The sequence below is a fragment of the Aotus nancymaae genome, unplaced genomic scaffold (assembly GCF_030222135.1).
Source record: "Aotus nancymaae isolate 86718 unplaced genomic scaffold, 86718_ANA_hifiasm-v0.15.2.pri h1tg000019l, whole genome shotgun sequence".
In the NCBI taxonomy this organism is placed as follows: domain Eukaryota; kingdom Metazoa; phylum Chordata; class Mammalia; order Primates; family Aotidae; genus Aotus; species Aotus nancymaae.
In genome coordinates, this window is record NW_026988431.1 from 15,553,230 (window position 1) to 15,573,382 (window position 20,153).

A 20,153-nucleotide genomic window follows, 5' to 3' on the forward strand; every position below is an offset into this window, starting at 1 on the left:
AAATTTTATTGATTATAAAACTCATTATTACTTTTATCCATCAAGGAGTTAAAAAGTATTAATATCATGGATCTAAATTTGTGATGTTTTTGTTTTTGTTTTTGAAACAGAGTCTTGCTCTATCACCCACGCTGGAGTACAGTGGCACAATCTTGGCTCACTTCAACCTCTGCCTCCTGGGTTCAAGTGATTCTCCTGCCTCAGCCTCCTGAGTAGCTGAAATTACAGGCACCTACCACCACATCCAGCTGATTTTTGTATTTTTAGTAGAGGTGGAGTTTCACCATGTTGGCCAGGCTGGTCTTGAACTCCTGATCTCAAGTGATCTGCCCACCTCAGCCTCCCAAAGTGCTGGGATTACAGGTGTAAGCCACCACACCCAGACTACATTTGTGATTTTTATTATTTCTACACTATTCTCATTATTATTTCTCATTCTTTTTAGGATTGAGAAATATAATCCTAAGTATCCTAAATATTAGGATTACAGAAATATTAATTATATTAATATTAATATAGTTGATTTATGATTAATCATATTTATACTAAATTATACTAATATTAATTATATTAATATTATTACAGAAATGTTAATTACCTATAGGGTTATAATTCTAAATGGAAAAAACAAAAAATGTCAATGCAGATTAGCCAAGGTTACAGATTCTGGATTGTCAGCATATTGGGCCTGCTTGTACCTTTCAAATCTGAGTTGCTGACCTCCAGGCTTTTTTACTTTTTCTATGAATTTTTTGTGGCATAGACTCTAATGTGGAAAGCAGAATCAGTAAGCACAGCGGGGATAAATCATGGGTTGTTGGAGCTAGAGAATGCATTAAAATCAGTCGCTGCTTACTTCATCTTCTAAATGGCGAAAGGGAAAGAAAAGGAAGCAGACACTTGTGACAAGGAGACTATCACGATGATCTTTGTAATAGTATAGGACTCGTGATCCTATGACCATGAACAAAGGTGAGGGCAATAATAAAGAAAGTAGCTGGGCATAGTGGCTTACGCCTGTAATCCCAACACTTTGGGTAGCTGAGGCAGAAGGGTTGCTTGAGTTCAGGAGTTTGAAAACAGCCTGGGCAACATAGTAAGACCCTGTCTCTATTAAAAATATTTTTTAAAAATACAGTTATAAAATTTTTTTTAAAGAAAAAAAGGTGTCCATGTGAGATGCATGGAGAACAAAAATTTAAGACTTTCTGATGACTGATTAGATGTCAGAGAATAAGATGAAATTTGGTTCTACAATTGTAACAGTTCTGTAATTGATAACATGGTACGAGGAGCTGATTTTATAAGAAAGTATAGTGTACCTACAGCAGAGCTTGCTTTGTTCCTTAAGGCAGTAAGATAAGCGCAGTCACTGAATGGAGAGTAGACTGCCCTTGAACAGCGCTCATATCCCCAACAGAATTGTTAGCAAATTAGTTTTTCTTCATAATATGCAATAACTTTAAGTATTTTAATAACAGTACCAATCAAAGTGGGATCTGTAGACCAGAACATCAGTATGCAAATTGTTATCAATTGAAAAGTACAGAAATTGACAAGTATTTCGAAACTTTAACAGGAATTTAACATTGCTGTGGCATCCAAGTGCACAATCAGAGTAATTGAACATAAATATCTGTCTGCAAGGATTTAAAAAAATCCCAGTTGTGGTTTATTCCAGCACTAAGCACAATAGCAAAGATACGGAATCTCCCTAAATGTTCAGAAATAAAGCTTTGGTAGCAGTACATCTGGGTCTATGTCCAGGACTGCCACTGTAGAACTGTGACTTTGGGCAAGTTACTTCACCTCTCATACCTCCTCTCTTACTTTGGGATAATAACATTACTTACCTCTGTTTTAGCTTGCCTGGCAAAGCAGTGCTCAATAAATAATAGCTATTATTATTTGCACAATCCTACCATTTGCATATGAGGAAACCGAGATCCAAGAGGGCCAAGATCACATGATTGGTTCATAATTGAATTAGGACTAGATGCCAGTGATCTTTGCGTTCCCTTAACTGCCTTTCACAATGGTGTTTTGCAATTCTGTAAGTTCCTAGCAATGCCTCAACGTTGTGATTATTTTGTCATCAGGTTCTGTATATGTTTTTATTTTGCGGATATGTAGCACTTTGTATTTTATGTCAGGGCTATGCATTCATTAACGTAATTATGGAAATGCAATGATGTAGACCTGTAGATGAATAGAAATGAGAAAAAGCAAACGTATCTATGTTGTAATTCCTGTCTATCCAACGATGCACCAGCACTGGCTAGTCTCTGCCATGAGGAATCCACATATATTAAACGGGCTGGATTTACAAAACATTAAAAATCACCAGTGTGAGCCAGGCACGGTGGCTCATGCCTGTAATCCCAGCACTTTGGGACGCTGAGGCATGCAGATCATGAGGTCAGGGGGTCCAGACCAGCCTGACCAACATGGTGAAACGCTGTTTCTACTTAAAAATACAAAAATTAGCCAGGCGTGGTGGCACGCACCTGTAACCCCAGCTACTTGGGAGGCTGAGGCAGGAGACTTGCTTGAACCTGGGAGGCAGAGGTTGCGGTGAGGCGAGAGCACGACATTGCACTCCAGCCTGGGCGACAGAGCAAGACTCTGTCTCAAAATAAAAAAAAAATCAGTGTGGATTTATACTGCAAATGGTTATTTCAGTTAGGGCTTTTGGTTACACACAACAGAACCAAATAACTTAAGCAAGTTTTAACAGAAAATCATAGGGACAATCATGCAGTCCATCCCTAATGCCACTGGGACTGTCCACAGAGCCTCTGGGAACATCAAACACAAACTCTACCACCAGGACCTTTTGCTTCTGTTAAAACTCTTGGCAAATGAAGCCAAGCAAGGCCAGGAAGAGAGGGTTCTCATGCACATACACCTGATAACAAGAGACTACAAAAACCACAGCCTTGGCCGGGCGTGGTAGCTCACGCCTATAAAACCAGCACTTTGGAAGGCCGAAGCAGGTGGATCACAAGGTCAGGAGTTTGAGACAAGCCCGGCCAATACGGTGAAACCCTGTCCCTACTAAAAAAATACAAAAATGTGCTGGGCGTGGTGGCGGGCACCTGTAATCCCAGCTACTCGGGAGGCTGAGGCAGGAGAATCACTTGAACCTGGGAGGTGGAGGTTGCAATGAGCCGAGATTGCACCGTTGCACTCCAGCCTGGGCAACAGAAAGAGACTCTGTCTCAAAAACAAACAAACAAATAAAAAAAACCCCAAAAAACAGCCTTGCACAAAGGCCACCCCAACCATACACAGAAAATCCTCTGCAAGGATGTCTGTACAGCAACTGCCTGTCCAACGTTGGATAACATCACTCTTGTTATTGATCTTTGCAGCCAGATGATTGATTCAAAAAACACTTCCATAATCCTCCTCATTTTGCCTTTAAAAACCCTTTTGGGGCCAGGTGTGGTGGCTCATGCTTGTAAACCCAGCAGTCTGGGAGGCAGAGGTGGGCAAATTGCTTGAGCCCAGGGGTTTGAGATCAGCCTGGGCCACATGGCAAAACCCTGTCTCTACTAAAAATACAAAAATTAGCTGGGCATGGTGGCACATGCCTGTAAACCCAGCTACTCAGGAGGTTGAGGTGGGAGAATCACCTGAGCCTAGGAGGTCGAGGCTGCAGAAAGCCAAGATTACACCACTGCACTCCAGCCTGGGCAACCAGAGTGAGATCCCGTCTCAAACAAAACAAAACAAAACAAACAAACAAAAACAAAAACAAAACCCCACACAGACACACACACACACCAAAAACCCCTCCCCTTTTGGGTGTGGTGGTGTGTACCTGTAATTCAAGCTACCCAGGAGACTGCCAGGAGGAATCTGAGACGAGCCTGGGCAACACAGTGAAATCCCATCTCTTAAAAAAAAAAAAAAAGTCCCCATGCCTCAACCTGTTTGAATACACACATGGTGTTTTATGGCATGCATATTTCTATTGCAATGCTACTCCCGAACAATATCATTTTCTTTTAGAGTCTCTCTTTCTGCTATTAGATTTGACGTGTGCCTGGTTAAATCCCTTTAGTTCCTGATGGTTCAGAGCAAATATCACCACCTTGGTGAGACTTCTTCTGCCTAACCTCTACCTGGGTGAACTAATTACTCCTACCTCCATGCTCCTTTGGTACTTGACTCACACCACGCTGTGTAGAGGGGCTTCCTGCATTGTATCATTGTGAGTCATGTAAATATGTTCCCTGTTTAAAGGCAAGCGAGTCACATCTTTGTAAACTCACTGCCTCTGCCTGCCATTCTCCTCCAATGTCCCCACCACCAGCATAATAAATGACATGCATTCCATATATTTTGTTGGATGTAACTAAATTGCTAGTTAATGCCTTTTATACACTATTCCTTGAAATGTTTCAAGTGTTTCTTGTTATTGCAGAATATGTGAAGGTGGCTTATGCATAAATATTAATGCATTATAGTCACACTTTCCTATCTAACTAGGACTTCTTAGAACAGGTACAGTATAAACTAAATTTATTTTTTATTTTTTGAAAGATTTTTTAGTAAGGCGTAAGTATGAACTAAATTTAATTTCCACAGTCAAGTATTTCTAATGCTTAAAGAATTTTTTAAAAGCAGCATGTAAATGAACACAAACAATAAGCTTAGATGGTGCCGCTGTACTCTGGCCAGGGCAACACAGCAAGATGCTTCTGGAAAAAAAAAAGATCATGACTTTACTTTTAGGTGGGGGTGGATGTGATTTCTGGGGCCACCAAATCTATTTCTCTCTACTTGTCCCTTTCTTGAACACAATGCATGACATGTATATATGGACCACTAAATATTAGAACTGAGTTTCTGTGTTAGAGGGATTGTAATTATAGAAAGAAACCAGGAATTTGAAAAATATTATTATTATTATTATTTTGAGACAGAGTCTTGCTCTGTCATTCCGGCTGTAGTGCAGTGACGTGATCTTGGCTCACTCACTTCAAGTGATTCTCCTGCCTTAGACTCCAGAGTAGCTGGGATTACAGGTGTCTGCCACCATGCTCGGCTAATTTTTATATTTTTAGTAAAGACAGGGGTTTTTCCATGTTGGCCAGGCTGGTCTCGAATTCCTAACCTCAGGTGATCTGCCCACCTTGGCCGCACCCACTGTACCTGGTTTATTTTTGGTTTTTGATGAAGAATGGAGAAATTCTTCATTCTATCTTAGAAAGAGCTTAAAGGAAAAAAAATGTTATTTGGCTTTAAAAAATGAAAATACAATTACTTTGCATATAATTTGAACTGTTAATTTCCTCTCCCTCCTTTCATTCCTTACTTCAAGAAGGAATCTTGGGGAAGATAATGTGTTTGAAGAGAATAGTATTATTATTAGAACACTGAATTTGAGTCCTGATGTTGCTTACTCTGTGATGCTAGGTAAGTCACTTAATTTATTTGAATCTTAGTTTTCTCATTGAGAACACTGGATAAAAATTAATTCCAATTCTACCAATCTAACAGAATTGTCTTAAATGATAAAACACATATGAAAGACTTTGATCATTAAGAGCACTACAATGATCAGAATGTAGATCATAGCACGACAGTAGCACTAATGACTGAAACAGCTGAAATACAGAGCACAGTTAACCCCGTTTTACTACTGAACGATCTGACCAGATGGTGGACAGAAAAGTACCAAACACTGAGCCATAAATAAGTCCTGGGAATGGCACATATTTTTGCCTTAAAGATAGCTTCAGGGTTGAGTTTCTTCACTTTGCTAAATACTTGGGCAGTTAAACCTATATATAACCTGGTTTAAATAAAAGTTTAGTCTGTAAGTCAAGAGGCCATTTTGCTCAGCAAGGAATGTGTACGAAATGGGTCTTCTTTTGACATGCCAAGATTCCCCATAAAAAATAAATTTGTCTGGAGACTGGGCATGTCAGTTTATGCCTGCAATCCTGGCACTTTGGGAGGCTAAGGCCAGGGGATAGCTTGAGCCCGGGGTGCAGTGAGCTATGATTGCATCACTGCACTCCAGCCTGGGCAATAGAGCAAGACCTTGTCTCTAAAAAAAGAAAAAAAATTGTCTGGAGAATTAAAGGCTCGGTTCCAATCAACTCAGTTTAAGATTTGAGAACAGAATACATGGACACAGACTGAAAATGGATAAGATTTTATTGAAAGTATGAAAAAGCATAAAAGATAATGGTAAGAACCTTCTAGTAACATGCACTTAGTGAGAAGTAGATAATCAAAGAATTTCTAAAATCAATGAGACCTTCATTTAATAGAAATAAGTGACTCATCAAAATCAGAATATAAAAAATAGAAATAAGTCACCATGTGCAATAAAAAAAACTCACAAATGAGCATTTTTCCAAACAGGCTGTGAAGTAAGTCCCTTCTTACTTCCTAGTAAGAGTACAAAGAGTACAACTTCATTAGTTAGATACGGAGAACTCTATCACTGATTATGGAATTGATCTTGCAATTCTTTCATAAAGTAAGTCTGAATTTACAAAATAATTTAGAATAAGTCATGAGTATTACAAAAGCTGAATCATTCAGCTTTAAAGGAAAAATACCTTTAGAACAATGAGTAACTTGAAACCATGGAGTTTAATCATGCTCCAGGTTTCTTTGTAATTATAGAATTTCTTGCCAAATATACATTCCTTTATTTTATTTTTTTCTTCTTAGAGACAGGATCTTGCTCTGACACCCAGTCTGTAGTGCATTGGTGCAATCATAGCTCACTATAAGCTCAAACTCCTGGACTCAAGCTATCTTCTCCCATCAGTCTCTGAAAATGTTGGCCTTACAGGTGTTAAGCCACTGTGCCCAGCAAAAAGAGGGTTTTAAAGTATATTCAGCCTATATTTGCATTCTCACGTAATTAGTCCTGGAACTAGAAAGACTCTTTGAGATCCTGGGTCCTAAGCATTATTTTACAGATAAAGAAACTAAGAATCAAGAACACTAAGTAACTTTCCCAAGATCATACAGATAACTGATGATAGAAGAGAGTCAGGAACATTCAGCCAACGTTTCTCTTTATTAGGATGTGTTGGTTGAATAAAAAAAAAAAAACTAGAATGTTGTTTTATAAATATAATTTAAAGATGAGATAAATAGATGTAATGAGGAACATTTTCAATGAATGTCCTGCTTTGTCTAGTATAATTTGGTTCCATTACCAACTATTTTTGGCATTTTTAAGACCTGTTTTTAAAGCAGATTTGAATTTAGTAAACTTTTGTTTTTTAATATTATAGTATGTACAATCTTTTACCTGATTGAACTTAGTTATATAATAGAGAGGTGATGATCTCTTTTTTCCCATGGTTATCCATTCTCTTTTTAAAGTTATTTTTAAAACATTATTATACAAGTAATGCATGAATAAAATTGGAAACTACAAAGTAATAAAAAAATTTGTCTTGGCCAGGCGCGGTGGCTCACGCCTATAATCCCAGCACTTTGGGAGGCCGAGGCGGGTGGATCACGAGGTCAAGAGATCGAGACCATCCTGGTCAACATGGTGAAACCCCGTTTCTACTAAAAACACAAAAATTAGCTGGGCATGGTGGTGCACGCCTGTAATCCCAGCTACTTGGGAGGCTGAAGCAGGAGAATTGCTTGAACCCAGGAGGTGGAGGTTGCAGTGAGCTGAGATCGCGCCATTGTACTCCAGCCTGGATAACAAGAGTGAAACTCTGTCTCAAAAAAAAAAAAATTGTCTTATAATTCAAACATAAATGCAGTTGAAGTTTAGATGTATTTGCCTCCAGTTGTATTTAAATATGTTTTTCATGTTTTAAGCATTATAGAACATGTTTTAAGCAATACATAACAACAGTCGTATATTCATTTATATAACCTAAATAGCTGTTTGTGGTAGTATCATATTTGTTTATGTAATTTAGGTAGTTTCCAGAGTTAAAACATTTTTTTACTAACTAATTTTTATTAAGAAAAATGTTTTCTACATGAAGATTTATATTATAGGATCATTTATAAAAGGAAACTATTTGCCTGCTTTCCTATCTGCATGATCTATTCTATTTTTATAATTTTTTTGGAGGAAAAATATGACTCTGAAGTTTTATTTTGAATTCTTTGATTCTTGGTAAGATTAAACACTTTCCCATCTGTCTGTTTACTAGCTGTATTTCCTGCTACATGAAAATAAACATTGTTAAAATGTACTTATTTTTATCAATGAATTTTTATAATGATACCAACTTTAAAATAACAGAAATTTTAAATGTTTAAACAAGTGTATCAAAAGTTTACCATACTACTTTTTCCTAGCTGTAATAAATTATCATACTCCAGTTACAAACTCTAGGGGAGGAATTCCTAAAATACTGTTGATGTGATGCAGGCTGCAATAGTTGACTCACTTCCCAGGAGCCTTAAAATCACAATTTGCTGAATAAACTGTAAAATACTCACCTTAGTGACACAGGTTCACATACAGTAGTAAATAAATAAATAAATAAATAAAATCTTGGACATTTAAAAAGTTTTTTTGTCTTGACTTTTGGTTCCTGGTACCTTTAAGGAATAAAAATTAAAATTGATGTAGGAATTTCCAAGTAATGTCTTTTCAGAGGGAACACCCTCAAAGTTTTGGATCACTTTCCAAATGTGTACATATACGAAAAGTAGATTTGAATTTAGTAAACTTATTTTTTCAGGTATTATATTATGTACAGTCATGTACTTGATTAAACTTAGCTACAGTGGAGAGGCAGTGATCTCTTTTTTCCCATGGTTAGCCTTTCAGATCTAAATATTCAACTTTATCAGCTACATATATTGATTGAATTTCAATAACTTCAATATTTCAGTTGTGCCTACGACTGAGTTGAGACCTGGACTCAGGGAAGGGATGGGAGTAGGTAATCACTTTAACTTTGGGTTCAAATTTTTATAAAAATAACTTTTTGGCAATATACTAGGGATCTAAGATAAGTAAATGCCAAACAGTACTAACTAATATTTTCTTTTTTCAAGACAAGCATTAAAAAACCAAGAGGCAGGAGAAAAACCCAAGAATAAATAACTCACTTGATTTATTTTCAGCATATCTAGTCACTAAAATTTAATGTTATCCTGAGTGTTTGACCCAAGAGTTTAAGCCACTGGATATTTTTAATAATTATTACTACAAAGTATATTTTGTCAATATAAATGATTTATCCCTGAAAAACATAGACTGATTATCCTATCATCGATTTACAAACGTTGTACTAAATCAGTGAAACGCATTCTAATTGTAAATCACTGATTCTGGTTCCACTAGTGGTTCAGCTAAGAATAGACTTGAAACTACTTCTGATAAGTTTATTTTACGTCATTCAGAAAATCAGTAGAGTTGCTCCCTGAAGGTGGCAAGTTCTCAGGCCAGATCGTGGATTACGCCTCATGCTTGATGTACCGTTCTCCTGTTGCCTATTTGATGCGCTTTTTCTTACCTTTGAAGATTATTTTTCTATACCTTTACTATAGCATTTAATAAGTTTCATTGTTGTATTTTCCTGTTTACTATTTTTTTTTTTTTTTGAGACAAAGTCTTGCTCTGTCACCCAGGCTGGAGTGCAGTGGTGCAATCTTGGCTCACTGCAACCTCTGCCTCCCGGGTTTGAGCAATTCTCCTGCCTCAGCCTCATGAGTATCTGGGACTACAGGCACCTGCCACTACGCTCAGCTAATTTTTGTGTTTTTGGGAGAGATTGGGTTTCACCATGTTGGCTAGGCTGGTCTCAAACTCCTGACATCAGGTGATCTGCCTGCCTCAACTTTCCAAAGTGCTGCGATTACAGGCGTAAGCCACCGTATAGATAGCCCCCTACTATTTATTTTCCGATAGACTGAGAACTTCTCTACAGGAATATTGTCCCATTCCCAAGAATGATACATTTAGTAGATCATTGGTAAATGTCTGCAGATTTTAGCAAATAAATGACAGGGCCAGGTGTGGTACCTCACACCTGTAATCCCAGCACTTTGGGAGGCCCAGGTGGGAGGATTGCTTGAGTCCAGGAGTTCAAGACCGGCTTGGGCAACATAGTGAGACCTCATCTTTAAAAAGAAAAAGAAAAAGAAAGAAAAGAAATGACAGTTATTGTGATGGTTGATCTTAGGTGTCAACCTGAAGAGCTTAAGGGATATTCAGATGGCTGATAAAGCATTAGTTCTGGATATGCTCCCATGAGGCGGTTTCCAGAAAAGATCAGCATTTGAATAAATGGACTAAGAAGGGTCCATCCTCACTCAGTGTGGGTGGGCACCATCCAACCCACTGGGGACCCAGAGAGAACAAAAGGCAGATTCTCTCTCTCTCTTCTGGAGCTGGATCACGTTTTGTCTCCTGCCCTTAGCCATCAGAACTCCAGGTTCTCTGGCCTTTGGACTCCAGGACTTGCACCAGCTGCTCCCAGATTCTCAGGCCTATGGCCTCAAACTGAGAGTGACCTTATTTGCTTCCCTAGTTCCCCAGCTTGCATCAGCCTATTATGGGACTTCTCAGCCTCTACTATAGCATGAGCCAATTCCTCTAATAAATCCCCTCTGATATATCTACTTCTGTGTCTCTTATTCAGTCTCTTTGATAACATAGTTTATGCTCATAGATAATAAGAATTGTAACCTATTGTGATATCACATCAGTGTGAATATTATTAATTCCTTGAGACATGGTTTCATACTTAGACCATGAAAATATATCTGGTTCTTGAATGAGCACATAAAACAAAGGAGCCACTTTATATCAAGAACTAGGAAATTATTTTCCCAGAGATTATAAGACTATCAGCCTTAAAAATGTTTTCCAGGGTCAGGTGCAGTGGCTTATGTCTGTAATCCCAATACTTTGGGAGGCTGAGGTGGGAGGATTGCTTGAGTCCAGGAGTTCGAGACCAGCCTGGGCAACATGGCAAGACTCTGTTTATTTTTTCTCCAAAAAATAAAAAACTGCAAATCAGCCAGTTGTAGTGGCATAAACTTGTATCCTAGCTACTTGGAAACTGAAGCTGGAGGACCACTTGAGCCCAGAAGTTGGAGGCCACAGTGAGCTCTAATAGTGCCACTGTGCTGTATCTGGGCAACAGAGTGAAAGCTTGTCTCAAAAAAAAAGATACCCATGGTTGCTTGCATCAGTGCGGACAGCTGGAAAAAAGTGGGAAATGGAGAAAAGATAAACAAAACTCTACTAAGAGACTAGCTTTCCAACAGACAAATATTCAGTAATCTTTTTGAAACCAGATCTTACTTCATTGAAGTAAGAAAATTATTTTAGTATTTTCAGAAATATTGAAAATTAAGACAGGTTCCTTTAGTATAAAAATACTAACAACATAACTTTCTATCCGTGCAATCTTCATCTTTATCCAGATTTAGGTAATTTAAGTTGGCTTTATGAAAAAAGACTCTTAGGCCAGGCATGGTGACTCACGCCTGTAATCCCAGCACTTTGGGAGGCCGAGGCGGGCGAATCACGAGGTCAAGAGATCAAGACCATCCTGGCCAACATGGTGAAACTCCATCTCTACTAAAAATACAAAAAATTTAGCTGGGCATGGTGATCTGCGCCTGTAATCCCAGCTACTTGGGAGGCTGAGGCAGGAAAATTGCTTGAACCCAGGAGGCAGAGGCTGCAGTGAGCCAAGATTGCGCCACTGCACTCCAGCCTGGTGCCTGGTGACAAAGCAAGACTCTGTCTCAAAAAAAAAAGGAATGTGCCTCATACTAAACAATAAGTACCTTTGGTCAAATAATCCAACTTGAATCTTATTGCAAAGCACGTTTCTACTTTGGGCATCCATGAGCTAAAGTTGACCAGGTCCCTGGTTTATAAAAAAAAAAATGAATGTAACATGTTTTCTACTAACTTTAAACCTTCTCCCCCTTCTCCTCCTCCTCCTCCTTCTTCTTTTTCTCCTTCTTCTTCTCCTTCTTCTTCGTCATAGAAAAGGTTTCACTCTGTTGCTCAGGCTGGAGTGCAGTGGTATAACCATAATTCACTGTAGCCTTAAACTCCTGGGCTCAAGCAATCCTCCAGCCTCACCTTCTTGAGTAGCTGGAACTACAGGTATGTGCCACCATACTTGGCTAATTTTGTCATTTTTTTTGTACAGATGGGATCTTGCTTTGTTGCTCAGGCTGGCCTTGAAATCCTGGATTCAAACGATCCTTCTGCTGTGGCCTCCCAAAGTGCTGGGATTATAGGTCTGCATCATGGCACTTGGTAGATCTTGCAATTTTTTATATTGCTACCTTATTTTAAAAGATGTATTTGTGTACACATAGATTCTTTGGACAGTGCCAGGCTTATGTTATTGCAAAGCAGACAGCCACCAACATAGTGTAACACAGGCCTTGCTCCTCCTCACATACACTTTTCTATCAGCCTAAAATCCAACAGCATAGTCATTATTTTGGGTTACAAAAAAATTACTTCGAGCCAGGTGCAGTGGCTCATGTCTGTAATCCCAGCACTTTGGGAGGCTGAGGCAGGCAGATCACCTGAGATCAGGAGTTCAAGACCAGCCTGGCCAACATGGTGAAACCCTTCTCCATTAAAAATGCAAAAAAATTAGCCAGACATGGTGGTGAGTGCCTATAATCCCAGCTACTTGGGAGGCTGAGGCAGAAGAATTGCTTGAACTTGGGAGGCTCAGGTTGAAATGAGCCAAGATCACGCCATTGCACTCCAGCCTGGGTGACAAGAGTAAGCCTTCATTTAAAAAAAAAAATTGCTTCCAGGAGGCCACTTGTCAAATTACAGGGTGCAGAAAACCCCCTTTCCCCATTAGCCGGAATTAATTATTCAGTTATAAGTCAATAAGACCAAAATCTGAGCTTGAAAGGATGAGCAAAGGGAATATGGCCTGTACAGAACTCCCTCAAATCATGCAAGGAGGCCTAGGGACCACATGTGTAGCCACTATGGCATGTAGGAGTGGAAATAGGATTACTCCTCTTCTCTCCATGATAAGAGTTATGACTACACCCCTATAAAAATACAGGTTAACAAGAGAAAAGCAAAGTAAATGCATTAGCATGCATAAGCAGGACAGCCATACCAAAAACATGAAAACACAAAGAAGGGCCAGATGATTGAGGCTTAAATACCCTCTTCATAGGGAGAAGGGGTGAGGGAGGGGCTGTAGGCAATTTTAAAAGGGTAGTAAATGATTTCAGGAGAGAGAAATGGATGATCAGAATTATTTCAGGAGTAAATTATTTCAGGAGAGAGAAATGGATGCTCAGGCAGAAAATAATTCTGCTTGAGAATTGAATGAGACCAGGGAACAGAGCTCATCTGGACTCTCGGTGTGGTGTTTAATTTTCAGTCTCTTTCTCTTTGATGAAATTCTAGAAATTTTAGAGACGGGATTGAAGGCAATCATATTCCTCTTTGGTGTGTTTCATCTAGGTAGATGATGGAATTTCAGAGAACAGCCTCATCTTGTGCTTTGGGAGAGACAGAGAGGGCTGAGAGGCTACAAGAGAGGTGGGAAGGTTGGAGAGACTTGGAAGCTGCTTCTTTAGTTCAGCAGGCCAAAGTGCCGTATTTTGGAATATCACTTTTTGAGCCTCAATAGGAGGAAAGGATGGGACACCCAGTAAAGTGCTTCTATTACTTATCTAACTCTTGGTTACTGTGCACTGAATAGTACCATCCCCCCGCCCCTCTCAATTCGTTCTCTTCCCAGAACCTCAGAGTCTGACCTATTTAAATAGGGTCATGGCAGATATTATTAGAAGATGCGGTCATACTGGGATAGGGTGGGCTCTTAATCCTGTATGAGTGATGTTTTCATAAGAGAACAGATAGAAAGACCAACACACAGAGAAGACAGCCATGGGAAGACAGAGGCAGAGACTGCAGGCATTTGCAAGCCCAGGAACACCAAAGATTGCCAACAACCTCTGAAGCTAGGATGAGGCAAAGAAGAATCCTCTCTTAGAGCCCTCAGAGAGAGCATGTTCCTGTTAACACCTTGGCCTTGCCAATACATAAGATTGACACCTTGATTTTAGCCTCTAGAACTTAAGATACATACATTTCTCTTGTTTTAAGCCATCAAGTCTGTGGTATTTTATTACAGGAGCCATGGGAAACTAAGCTAATGATTCAGGGCAAGATCCAGGAGTGGTCCCTGCATTGCGTGTTTATGGTGGGAGGAGGAGGTAATACGATGCTCCAGTTCAGGAAGCAACTCTGTGGTTTTCCTGGAGTTGCCATGAGCTGACTCCAGGAAAAATTCAGCCTGGTCCAAATGCTCCAGGCTGAATTTTTATAAACTCATAAATCTTTGGGGTGATAATATAACAGGGTGGTTTCAAAAAAGAGAGAGAGAGAGAATATTCCTTTTATTCTTTGAACACAACCCTAGATTTTCTCTTAAGTGTAATACTGTTTCCGTTGGCGAGATCAAGCATGAGCTTCAAACCATAACCAGTAGAGGGCGTTATGCAAAATAGGCGGACTCATAAGTGCAGTTATTCACAAGACATTTTTTGAAACATATCATGTAGTGATTTAGACCTTAATTAAATGTTAACATTGCATTTAGACCAGAGAATGTTGCTGAATACAATTCTGAGTAAATTAAAAACAGTTTAAAGACCTTCATTACTTTGTATCAGTCTTTGTGTTTTATACTTATATAGTTTGTGTTAATGGCTTGAGGCTTTGTATCAGGTTTGAAATGTTACATATCCCTGGTAACATACTTGAATCATATATATCACATACTTTGTATTACATAGTTTGTATAAGTGGTTTAATATGTTATGCTGCTTGGGTTACCCATCTTGGCTGTTCTCCAGTATAGCCCTGACACCTCCTGTAAGGGTCCAACCTCTAAATCTAATGGCCTGCTGGAAATCAGGATACTTTACCTTGAGCACATCATAGGACTGAACTCATTCTTTTATCCCAAGATCTGCTTTACCGATATTTCTTATGCCAGTTAATGATGTTGCCCAAACCAGAAACTTTGAAGTCATCACTGGCTCCATCCTTTCCCTCCCCCTTTCAAGAATTCACTTAGGAAATTCCACCAATGTACCTTCTCAATGATTTCCTTGCTTTCAATATTCACCACTACTCCGTGCCTCTAGTTCAGACAGACCCTTCTCTGACCACTTCCTCTTTTTCTCTCGTCAACTTCTCCTTCTCCTAAACAGTAAATGCCAAAGCCCTCTGGCCTGCTTTTCTTCTGCCCAACCCTAAGCCCTTACACACACACACACACACACACACACACACACACAGCTTCTGTCTCATTCATGGTTATGGATTCAGTTACAGGATGAAGATTCACATTTACATCTCCAGCTTGTGAGCTTGTGTCTGGGAGCCTATGTGCTATCTCTACTTAAATGTTTCACAGATACCTCAAATCTAACTATTCCAAACTGAATTTATCATTTCCCCTTAAATCTTTTACCCTTAACTAATCTTTATCTCTGAAATGGCAACACCATTCTCCCATCTGCTTCTGCAAGCGACCTGGAAATTCGTCTTGACTCTACTCCTTTACTCTCCCTTTACAAGTCCTCTTGATTCTACCTTTCAGGTATCTTTTGACTCCTCATTCTCACTTCCATCACCTGATACAAGTTTATGCTACCACCATCTCTATCTCAGACACCTTAAAAGCAACATCCTTGGCTGGGCGCGGTGGTTCATGCCTGTGATCCTAGCACTTTGGGAAACCAAGGCAGGCGGATTGCCTGAGTTCAGGAGTTCGAGACCAGTTTGGGCAACACAGTGAAACCCTGGGTGTACTAAAATTAAAAAAAAAAAAAAATTAGCTAGGCATGGCAGGTCGCCTGTAGTCCCAGCTACTTGGGAGGCTGAGGCAGAAGAATGACTTGAACCCGGGAGGCACAGGTTGCAGTGAGCCGAGATCATGCCATTGCACTCCAGCCTGGGCATCAGAGCGAGACTCCATCCCCCACCACCATAAAAAAAAAGCAACATCCTCCCAACTGCTTCCCTGGTTCTTTCCCCACCAACATGCCCTCTACATTGCTACCAGAGTGATCTAATGCAAACCTTTAATGCCTCCCCACTGCCTACAGGATAAGCTCAAACTCCCCAACGGCGTAAGTTACGAGGCCCTGCATCATGTGATCTCTAACTCTTCAGGTTACACTCTCACTACGCTCCACCTTCCTGCATCTGATGCTCCAGAAACACTGAACTACCTGTAGCATTCTGCTCACATCACACTTCAGAACTTTTGTGTAATAAGCTCTTCTTTCTGCATGGGATGGTCTCACTTATTGTCTGTCTGTACACACACTCCTTTTCAGCCTGCAGAACCTGCCCAGTCATCGCCATTTTTGAGTATTTCTTACTCCTAATTTTTCTGGAACAGAATGAATCTTGACTTCTTCTGAGTTACATCTCTGAACTTTGTACATGTTTGAAACAACCTACGTACCTGCCTTTCTCTCTAACTAGAGTGAACACCTTTTCACAGGGAAAGGAAATGTATCTTCATCACAACAGCATCTACCCCATTGCCTTACAGGTAGCAGCACTCAATCAATGTTGAACTAAAGTTCTACATGTCTTGCATGAAGAAAACCACTTCACATGGTTTAATATGTGGCATTTTAGGAAAATTATTTCAAGTGATAAAAATAAAGATTTTGTTAAGCAACAATATTGCTATGTCATAAATTTAGATGTCAATAAAAATTAATCTAAGACAATTCCATAAAAACATAAAAGTTAATTACTGTGCTCAAACTACACCTTATCGCCTTAGAAGAGGAGTATTTTGACTCTTTTTAAAATCATCGTTTATAGTTTATGAGTATATCTTATCTCCCTCATCTCTAAAATACACCCAAAATCTATCCCCTTGATTTCATTGCTAAACTAAACTGCAGCTCCAGGCCACCATCATATCTCATCTGAACTACTGCAAAAGTCACCTGACAGGTCTTCTCCAGATAGCAGCTGTTGTGCTCCTTTTTAAATATATGAATAGATCAGATCATGTCACTTACCTCTTACAAAACCTCTAATTGCTTCTCATTGCACCAGAATATTTAAACTCCTTACCATGGGCTGCCTGGTCCTAAATGGCCTGCCCTTCTGCACCCACACTACCTCTTCCACACTACTCCTGCCTCGCTAGCTCTTAGCGTTCCTTGATGGGGTTAGCATCCTAGAGCCTCTGAAACTGTTCCCTCCACCGCCACAGCCCTGCATGGCACTCTTCTGTCATTCAGATCTCAGTCCAAATGGCATCTCCTTAAAGAGGCCCCCTTTCCCACCCAATTTAAAGCAGCTCCCAGACACGCAGTGTCACACCACCCTGTTCTGTTTTCTCTTCATTTTTAAAAATTTATTTATTTTGGAGATGCAGTTTCACTCTTGTTGCCCAGGCTGGAGTGCAATGGCATGACCTCAGCTCACTGCCACCTCCTCCTCCCAGGTTCAAGTGATTCTCCTGTCTCAGCCTCCCAAGTAGCTGGGATTACAGGCATTCACCATCATGCCTGGCTAATTTCGTATTTTTAGTAGAGACAGGGTTTCTCCCTGTTGGTCAGGCTGGTTTCAAACTTCTGACCTCTGGTGATCCACCCGCCTTGGCTTCCCAAATACTGGGATTACAGGCATGAGCCACCGTGCCCCACCTGTTTCCTCTTCATTTTTAACCACTTAGCAGTAGAGCTGAGTGCTAAAGCACATGAACACTAGGCTCAGACTCTGGGCTCACATACCAGTCGGATGGTTGCGCAAAGCACTTCATCTTTCAATGCCTGTTTTTAGAGTAACAATGGTACCTACTTTGTAGAATTTTTATGAAGCTCAATTAGTTAATATATTCAAAGTGCTTACCACAGAATTACCTTATAGTAAGCCAAATTAATGCACATTACCTATTAATTTTTGTTTGTTTCTTTATTGTTCAGTGCTCCCTTCTGCATCTTTCTTACATTCTTCCCCGGGCCCCCCACTCTTCAAGCATGTGAAATTAAAGAGTAGAGACCTTACAGCCTGCCTGCCACAATGTGTTTATTTCCCAGTGTGGGCCAGGTATGTTTGTTGAATGAATAAAGTATTGAAAACAAGTGATGAAGGCATTTATGTTTATCTCAAATTAGTCTCATTAAACAAAACCTCTGAGATCTACAGAGACTCTCTGATTTCTGAGCTGAGAATTAGTGCAGTTTCTTTATTCTTTCGTAGCTTCTATCTCTTAGTGTACTGCTTAAGGGAAGCCACACTTCACTGAAAGGCAGAAATAAATATTGCTACTATCATTTACAATCCAGAGGAATACGAGCAAGCTGTTTGGCTGCACTAATCCTCAAGAGACTCATCTATAACACTGAGCGTGTTACTGCTGGTGGAAGAGGGAAGGCTGAGTTAGGTGTGGTGGTTTTAGAATTTGCTTGTTTGCTTTTAGTTCTGTTTGGTTTGGTCATTAGTTCTAAGATCTGTGTTTTTGTAAACATACAGTCAAAATCTAGTAGAAAAATATTGTCAACAAGGTAAAACTTTGATTTATTGTGCAGATTTCTTGAAAGCAAGTAGTGTAACTAAATCCAGTAGTCAGCTTGGTTTATATCTCCAGGATTATTTCTAATCACCCATAAAGATTAGCTTCTGGCCAGGCATGATGATTCACACCTGTAATACCAGCAGTTTGGGAGGCCCAGGTGGGCGGATCACCTAAGGTCAGGAATTCAAGACCAGCCTGGCCAATATGGTGAAATCCCGTCTCTACCAAAAATACAAAAACTAGCCGGGTGTGGTGGTGGGCCCCTGTAATCCCAGCTACTCCTGAGACTAAGGCAGGAGAATCACTTGAACCAGGGAGGCAGAGGTTGCAGTGAGCCAAGATTGCGCCATGGTATTCAAGCCTGGGCGACAAGAGCAAGACTTCATCTCAAAAAAAAAAAAAAAAAAAAAACCACCAAAAAACAAAAAACAGATTAGCTTCTAATTTTCTACACATATTCTCACACACAAACACAGACATCCCTATCTGTTTAGGCTTATAAACTCGACCAGTAACGAGAGAGAGAGAGAGAGAGAGAGAGAAAACTTGCTTGAAATACCATGAAAGTGTGCTCTTCTTGTTTTCCTCCAGCTTTGAAGAGAAAGACAACTTTTTCCTAAAAATCTCATTATCAGGCCTGAATTTATGGTTATTTCACTTCTGTTGATTAAATTGGAATTACTGTCTTCAGACGCATAATAATATATACCAGGTGTTTTAAGACCTTCAGCAATAAGTTTGGAGTTGTCATCTACCACTTTCTTGCAACAGGCCTTCTAAATGTTTTCCTTCTGGATTTCCAGTTGAAATTTTGCTAGTAAAGTTTTCTCTCTCCTATCAGTACTCACCCAGCCCTCCTCACCCCCAATCATTAACAGCAGGTCTGGATTTAAATGTATTTCTGCTACCATTGACCCACTGACAGAATTTTTTCAGGTGATATCTACAAGTTTCTCCAATTAAAAAGTTATTATTTTTTCCCTTTGTAATAATTGGTGGAGAGTTCTTCTGATAAAGAACCAAAATTCTGTGACGAATTTTTACCCTGTAGTTTTAGCATTCATTTGTGTTTTTCTATGGTTATTAGTCAGCATCCTATTGCAAGAAAAGCCTTTCTTCTTTCCTTATTTATTTATATTGATATAGATTGCTGAGTTTTATTTTAATCAACGGGTTATAATCCATTATGATGATTTATACCGATGGCAAAATTATCGCAGCTTTAGCCACTGGAAGAGACTTCAAGCTGGCAGCTGTGGACCTTTGACCAGTTCCCATCATTTTTTGAGCACTTCCACAACTCTGGCACAACAGGTTCATCTTGTACTTTACCGCCCCAGCCCTAGTGTCCGTCTTTTCTCCAGAGGTGGTGTCAGAAAGCCGTGGTTCCTCTTCTTGGAGCGTGGGATTTAGAAACCAAGGATTGGGTGCTAGATGTACTACTGGCCTTTCATTGCTTGAGCCAGAAGAATTTCATATCTTCTTTTGCCATGTATCAGTTAGAACTTACAAACCACTCCAAGTGTGGCTCCAGAAAACAGAATTTTTATCACCTTTCTCAATACTCTGAGGCAGAATGACCCACGTGCGTTGGCCAGAGACGCA

The 20,153-nt window shown here is 39.7% G+C and overlaps 1 protein-coding gene and 1 long non-coding RNA gene across 2 annotated transcripts in view; both read right to left on the reverse strand.

The window, feature by feature from the left end:
• ECT2 (epithelial cell transforming 2) overlaps nucleotides 1-20,153 on the reverse strand; it is a 124,299-nt gene that overhangs the window by 94,808 nt on the left and 9,338 nt on the right. The window lies entirely within an intron of this gene.
• Nucleotides 14,365-15,795, reverse strand: LOC135275849 (uncharacterized). The gene is made up of 2 exons (XR_010343413.1): nucleotides 14,893-15,795; nucleotides 14,365-14,861 (listed from the first exon to the last, which is right to left on the reverse strand). It is a non-coding gene; the product is annotated as an uncharacterized LOC135275849 (long non-coding RNA).